The 7,774-nt window shown below is 41.4% G+C and overlaps 1 non-coding gene across 1 annotated transcript; it reads right to left on the bottom strand.

Moving 5' to 3' along the window:
• Positions 1 to 2,840: 2,840 nt before the first annotated feature.
• On the bottom strand, positions 2,841 to 2,947 carry LOC148564272 (small nucleolar RNA R71). Its single transcript, XR_015885138.1, has one exon. It is a non-coding gene; the product is annotated as a small nucleolar RNA R71 (small nucleolar RNA).
• Positions 2,948 to 7,774: the final 4,827 nt, after the last annotated feature.

Below are 7,774 nucleotides of genomic sequence, written 5' to 3'. Positions count from 1 at the left end.
TCAGGATAAAGGAAGCAAGGAAGAACCACGTTAGCAGCCATGTTAGTCTAGCTAACGTAACCACTAACATGGAATGAAGGCTAGCTTGCAACGTTATTGAGAAAAGTGATTGCCAATAACGCCTTCGTGAGCCATCATAGCCCACGTTAGTTGCCACGTTAACTATGTTAACGTGGAAGCTAACGTGGAAGAGAAGTAGAACTCCAACGTTAGTGGTAAAAGTAAGTGCCACTAACATTCCAAAAGGGGCAATTGGCCATGTTAAGAGCCACGTTAACTTAGTTAACGTGAGCTCTAACGTGGAAGAAGAAGATGATGCCAACGTTAGTGACACTCACCTTTGTCACTAACGTTGGACTAAGCCCATATTGGCTACATTAAAAGCCACGTTAACCTAGTTAACGTGGACTCTAACATGGAGGGAGCAAGAATCACCAACATTAGTGACACTCACCTTTGTCACTAACGTTGGATTAAGCCACGTTAGTTGCCACGTTAATTGCATTAACGTGGAAGTTAACGTAGAGAAGAGGGATGATTAGCCAACGTTAGTGACACTCACCTTTGTCACTAACGTTAGAGATGGGTATCAATACCACGTTAGAAGTCACGTTAACCTAGTTAATGTGAACTCTAACGTGGGAAGAAGGGGCATTCTGAAGCGTTAGTGACAAAGGTAAGTGTCACTAACGCTCTCGAAAATTTGGCAAGCCTATGTTAAAGGCCACGTTAACTATTCTAACGTGGACTCTAACGTAGGGAGAAAGGGGTACTCTTAATGTTATTGAAAAAGGTAAACCCCAGTAACGTTTGCGAAGGGCCAAGGGTCAACGTTAGTGGTCACGTTAGTGCCACTAACGTTGAAGTTGACGTGGACCACTTTGGGTTAGGAACGTTAGTGAAAAAGGTGATTGTCACTAATGTTCTCAGCCCCACATTTTCACTTAACGTTAACACCACTAACGCCCTAAGCTAAAGTCCCTGCCTACTTCACACTTTCTCTGCAAGTAAAGCTGAGCCCACTAAAGAAGATAACTACTTCAACTCAAGATCCAAAGGCCCATATCCAAGACTTGAAGAATCAACTAGAAGATCAGAAGAGTAGTATAAATAGGGAGAGCTTTGAACTAGAAAAAGGGGCTTTTGGGCATTATTAGAATTACTCTCTGTATTTTACTTTCTCTGCTCTGTTGTAATTTGATGGATCAATAATAGTTTTCATTACTCTTATTCTATCCTTTCTCGTGATTTTACTACGAAGCTTTAAATCGTCATCCAATTGAGTAGTTATCTTGGAAAAGAAGCTATTCATACTTGGATCTCTTCTGAACCTTGGAAAAGGGATGAAGAGATCATGCTAGAAATGTTTTCTCATGTTGGACCAAATTGGGGTTTGGGCGGATATGGTGACATATAATTCTCCCAATACTTTGATTTGGAAACACATGTGGTATAATCAGTGACCACACTTCATCTCTTCTCATGAGTAATTAGACCAAGGAATTGGCTATTGATCTAATTTGAGAGATTGAATTACCAAGGAATTGGAATTCAATCACTTATGATTGCCAAGGAGATCAATAAATGCATTGATTGAGGAAGAGATGAAAATGAACTTGATCCGGAGAATGCAACATCTCCTAAGCCCAATGAATTTCCCATTTCTGATCTTACCCATTCTCTTTACATCATGCCATTTACTTTCATGCTAAACTTCCCTTCCCCATTTAAGATTTTTCAATTTACTTCCCGTCATTTATTTTCTGCTATTTACTTTCCCGCCATTTAATTTCCTGCAATTCTCAACTCACTTTCTGCTTAGCTCAGCTAGAACATTCTTCCAATTAAAGTTGTTTGACCAATCAATCCCTGTGGAATTCGACCTCACTCTACTGTGAGTTTTTACTTGACGACAATTCGGTATACTTGCCAAAGAAAATTTGTTGAGAGACAAGTTTCCGTGTATCAAGTTTATGGCGCCGTTGCCGGGGATTGATTTTGTATCAACAATGATTAAATTGGTAGATAACTAGATTGAGCATTTGTTTTTATTTTGTTTGATTTAAGTTCATTTGAGTAATTTACTTTCTGTTTAGCTATTTTCTTCCCTTTCCTCTACCCATTTTCTTAGTTGTTTACAATTCAGTCACTAACCCACTAACTGTTTGATATATTGCGTCATTCACACTAACAGCATTTCTGTAGAAATTACTGTCTGCATCTATCTCTCTTGCTTTTGCTTTGTTAGTTGTATGACAGGTAGAAGAAGCGGGGCTTCAACTTCTTTTGATTTTGAACCTGAGAGGACCTTCCTTAGATTAAGAAGGGAAGCAAGAGGAAAGAGAGTAGTTGGTGCTGAGGAAGAGGAAGAGTACTTTGAACCAGACATGGAGGAGAATATGGAGAACCATCATGAAGAAGAGGCTCACAACCATGGCAGAGAAGGTCCAGCGCATCAGGCTGGACAAGAGAGAAGAGTTCTGGGTTCTTACATCAACCCAAACACAGGAAACTGTGGAAGTAGCATCCAAAGGCCAACCATACATGCCAACAACTTTGAACTAAAGCCACAGCTCATCACCCTTGTTCAGAACAATTGTTCATTCGGAGGAAGTGTCCAAGAAGACCCCAATCAACATCTAACCACCTTTCTGAGGATATGCGATACTGTAAAGTCTAATGGTGTTCATCCTGACACCTATAGACTACTTCTGTTTCCCTTCTCACTCATGGACAAAGCATCTAAATGGCTGGAATCCTTTCCAAATGAGAGTTTAGCAACCTGGGAAGATGTGGTAAACAAGTTCTTGGCAAGATTCTATCCTCCTCAACGGATCAACAGGTTGAGAGCTGAGGTACAGACATTCAGGCAGCAGGATGGTGAGACTCTATATAAAGCATGGGAGAGGTTTAAAGACTTGACAAGAAGATGCCCGCCAGATATGTTCAATGAATGGGTGCAGTTGCACATTTTCTATGAAGGCCTTTCGTATGAATCAAAGAAGGCAGTAGACCACTCATCCGGGGGATCTCTGAACAAGAAGAAGACCATTGAAGAAGCCATAGATGTCATTGAGACTGTAGCAGAGAATGACTACTTCTATGCTTCTGAAAGAGGCAATACTAGAGGAGTGATAGAGCTGAACAATGTGGATGCACTGCTAGCTCAAAATAAGATGATTACCAACCAATTAGCTGACCTCACCAAGAAAATGGAGAGGAATCAAGTAGCAGCAATCACCACTTCAGCAGCAACCCAAGAAGGGGTGAATGAAGAAGCAGAGGGTGATCAGGAACAAGCCAACTACATTGGGAATTCACCTAGGAAGAATCATGACCCATACTCCAAAATGTATAATCTTGGTTGGAGGAAACACCCAAACTTTGGGTGGGGAAATCAACAAGACCAAGGCCAAGATCAGAGATGCCATAACGCCAACAACAATGCAACTCACCAGCACTCAACACAGAGGTCATACCAACACCCATCCAACAACACTTCTCAACGTCCATACCAAAGTCAAAATGGCCCTTCTCATCCTTCCAATCTCAACTCTCCATCATCGGAAGAGAGACTATCAAGGATTGAGACTCTACTTGAAGGCATATGCAAGGAGATTCAAGATAACAAGGTGTTCAAAGAGGAGGTGCGAGCCAATATCAAGAATCAGGGAGACACCATCAAGAGGCTAGAATTTCAAGTGGGATACCTATTTGAGAAGATTCCCAAACCTACTGATAGCTTTCCAAGTGACACAGAGAAAAATCCGAGAGGTGAAGCAAAGAAAGTCGATGGGAAGATTGTAAGATGGTTACTATAAGTGATAAGGAGAATGAGGAAGAGCCGAACAAACCATCAGAACAACCTGAAGATACATCGGCAGGAAAGCAGGAAGAGAATCATCAAGAAACCATAATTACACAGAAGGAGCTGCTGAGACTCTATGCACCCTTTCCCCAATTACTAGATGGTGGTGTAGAGAAGAGAATATACTCAAGGTTTCTTGACATATTTGCATCTCTCCATGTAAACATACCATTTATCAAGGCCCTCCAACAAATGCCCTCATACATTAAGTACATGAAGGAGCTGCTGACCAGAAAAAGCTCACTCAAGGGAGGACAAACCATAGTGATGAATAAGGAGTACAATGCTCTCATTCAACCAGAGCTGCCTACAAAAAGGAAGGACCCAGGGAGTTTTCACATCCCCTGTGCCATAGGAGAAACAATGTTTGATAAAGGACTCTGTGATCTGGGAGCCAGCATCAACTTAATGCCTTTATCCCTTATGAAGAGGCTGCAAATCAATGAGCTGATGCCCACAGACGTAGTCATCAGGCTGGCAGACAAAACTCAAAAACAAGCAATAGGAGTGGTTGAAAACGTGCTGGTGAAGGTTGGGAACTACTTCCTTCCCACAGACTTTGTCATACTGGAAATGGATGAAAGTTATCTTCACCAATCATATTGGGAAGACCATTCCTAGCTACAGCCAGAGCGCTCATAGATGTGGAGCGAGGAGAGCTAATACTGAGGGTACATGATGAACAACTCACCTTCAATGTCTTCAAACCCTCACAGGAAGCAAGTCAGGAAGGCAAGGAACTAAGGACAGAGCATGACAGAGCAATGGTGGGAGAAACAAGCATTGAGGCACAAGCTGTACACTCAGGAATTCCTTTGGGTGATGAACAAAATAATCAGCAGCTGTCACAGCTAAAGGAAACTCAAGTGGAGCCAAAACCACCAGAATCATATGGGACCAGCAACAAAATCCCCCTAGGAAAAGAGACCATAAAGAGCAGGATAACAGCAAAAGAAAGAAAGAAGAAGATACCAAGGAGATGGAGGAACAAAAGGATCCCTACAGAAGATTTCTCTCCAGGGGATAAAGTGATCTCAGCTTACTTCCTAGATATCCCACCTCATCTCCCCACCATCCCATCTCAGTTACCTAAGGTTTTCACCATTAGCAAAGTTCTCTCCCTAGAACATGTAGAGATCATTGATGAAGTCAATGGATGTAGGTTTACTGCAAGAAGGAAAGATCTGAAGCATTACCAACCACCATGACAAAGGAAGAACGTCAAGCTAGTGACGCTAAAGAAGCGCTTCATGGGAGGCAACCCATGTTTTACATGCTTTTAAAGTAGTTAATAAAGCAGGGTTCATGGATCACAAATCAACTTTGACATATCCTTGAATAAATCCTTTTATGCAACATATAGTGAAGAACAAGTTTGGTGTTCAAGGCACACTAAGAGGACATGAATGCAACTCATAGCATGTCACTTTTAGCACCTTGAACAAATCATCTTACACCACATTGCCACAAAATAAGTTTGGTGTCACCAAGGTTGCATATATGGAAATTTAATTAGTCAGTTGGTTTGCATTTGTGAATAGCTTTTAGTAGTTAACAACAAAAATTTTAAAAAGTAGTTACTCTTTCTTTTTTTTTATTTTAAAACTTTGCCGCCACTTCCCACAATTTAATTTTTTCTTTTATTTTGTAGGAGGATTAATGGGACAATTGAAGGGTTCGGCTATCACAAAAGGAGAGGACTGTACACGTGTCTCCAAGGGGATTTCATTGGGAATTGTTGCCATGCAATATTGGAAGAAGAACAAGCTTGGAAACTGAACCAACACCATCATAAAGTTGATGATCCTTGTGCTCATCCCATGCTAAACCCCATCCGTCCATCACACAACCACCCCATCAATCCACACCTTTCATTCACTCATCACTTTCCTATATAAGTGATTCCTAGTCCGTACTTCCCTTCACATTCCAACAACCATTTCTTCAAATTTCTCACTCTCGAAGTACAACTCTCCAAGCTACACCCTATCCAAACCCAACCGAATTCCACCACTCATCACTCACGACAACACCTTCACTTTTCAAAAATCATTCATGGCATCATCAAGCTCCAAGAGGCAAAAGAGAAAGGAACCGGTTAAGAGCAGCCCTTTTGATGAAGGAAAGTTTAAAACTGCATTCCATGAACGTAAATTTGAACGGATAAAGCTCAAGAAGATATTGCCTGAGTTAACATTCCAATTCAACGAAGATGAATGCCCATAGATTCGAGAGAAGATCGAACAAAGGGGTTAGCAAAGGCTCACGAACCCAGAAGCAAAGATAAATGCAAACCTCATCAAATAATTCTACACAAATGTGGTCAGAGAAGACAAAACCAAGGCCCCCACCTTCAAAAGTTACGTGAGAGGAACAAAGGTGGACTTCAGCCCCAATGCCATAACAAGGGTTCTTCAGCTGAAATCACCACATTTTGATGAGCCCAGTTATCACGTGAGAATAAGTAATGGCCCCGACAATGATGAACTTGAAGAAATTGTGAATGATATATGTGTTATAGGATCTGACTGGGAAAGGTATTCAGATAGAAGACCTCGGTTCATCAGGAGAGGAGACCTCATCCCGGAAGCCAAGGGATGGTTTGAACTTGTGAGGAGATCTATCCTCCCAGCTGCAAACAATTCTGAGGTCAACATTACTCGAGCTACTATGGTACACTGCTTAGTAAAGGGTGGAAGCATCAATGTGAACGAAATTATAGCTGAGGGGATTCAAGAATCAGCCGAGAAGAATGATACAGGTGCTAGACTTTGGTTCCCCAGCACCATCCTTAGGCTCTGTACGAAAGCCAAGGTAGTCTTCGAGGACAGCAACCCAACTTGGGTAAACCCTGGAAGGATGGTTACACTCTAGCATATAACGTATGTGACACCCGCCCAACAACAAAGAAGGCCTCAAATAGGGAGAAGAACACCACAAGAAGAACCTCACCAAGAAGAACCTCAATAGGAAGAATATCAGCAAGAAGAGTACTATGATCCAACCAACATCAACTTGAATCACATTCACGGAGCCATTGAGGAGCTAGCGAGGAGTTATATGGAGGGACAAGAACAACAACTGCACGTTCAAGCCCAAAGGATGGATCGTCAAGAAGAACTCCTTTCTAATTGGATGAATCAATAAGGGGAGTGGCAGAAACAGCAAATGGAACATTATTCCCAGCTCACTCAAGCCATCAATCAAGTGACTGAAAGGCAAGAGCGTCAAGATAAACACCTTCAAGAACTCAACCAACGCCAGCTAGCTCAGACGAAGGCATTCAATGAGTTCAGCATACTGAATGAAGGACGGCAACTACATAGGGAGGAGTTCAACATAAACACTCAAGCCAAGTTGAACTATATGTCTAGTCATATGCATAATCTACACTCTACAATCCCTAGGTATGATGAGATCCAAAAAGATCTCACAGAACAAGAGGAAAGGAAGGTGAAACAACAGAAGGAAACATTGAAAAAGAAGATGAAAGATGCTGGCTTCTGGAAGAAGTTGATTGGAAAAAGCAAGGGAAGTGGGAGTGCAAGCACTCAAGAAAAATACAAGGAGGACAAACAGGAAGGAGAGCATGAGCACCCCCAAGAGTAAAAGGTGGTGGAGTTCCCTTATTGTTCCATCTTTCTTTTTCAAGTTTTTTTTAAGGAAAATCATGTATGAAATAGAACATGCTTCCATAGTAGCTTAGGAATTTTCAATTCTATCTTTAAGTTTGCTTTTGCCTAGGTCTATGCTTGCTAGTCAAATTGCCTGCCTTCATTTTCATCTTGCTTATTGTATGCTTGTCCTTTTATGTCCAATAAAAAGAGATGTTATGAAAGACCAGAGTGATGTTTAAGTTGTGGAGTAGGTCCTTAAATTTGTGGTATAGTAATCACTTAGCTAAGT

The sequence above is a fragment of the Arachis ipaensis genome, chromosome B5 (assembly GCF_059453495.1).
Source record: "Arachis ipaensis isolate K30076 ecotype BB chromosome B5, ASM5945349v1, whole genome shotgun sequence".
In the NCBI taxonomy this organism is placed as follows: Eukaryota; Viridiplantae; Streptophyta; class Magnoliopsida; order Fabales; family Fabaceae; genus Arachis; species Arachis ipaensis.
The sequence above is the reverse complement of the archived record's forward strand: the minus strand, read 5'-3'. Positions and strand labels throughout refer to the sequence as shown.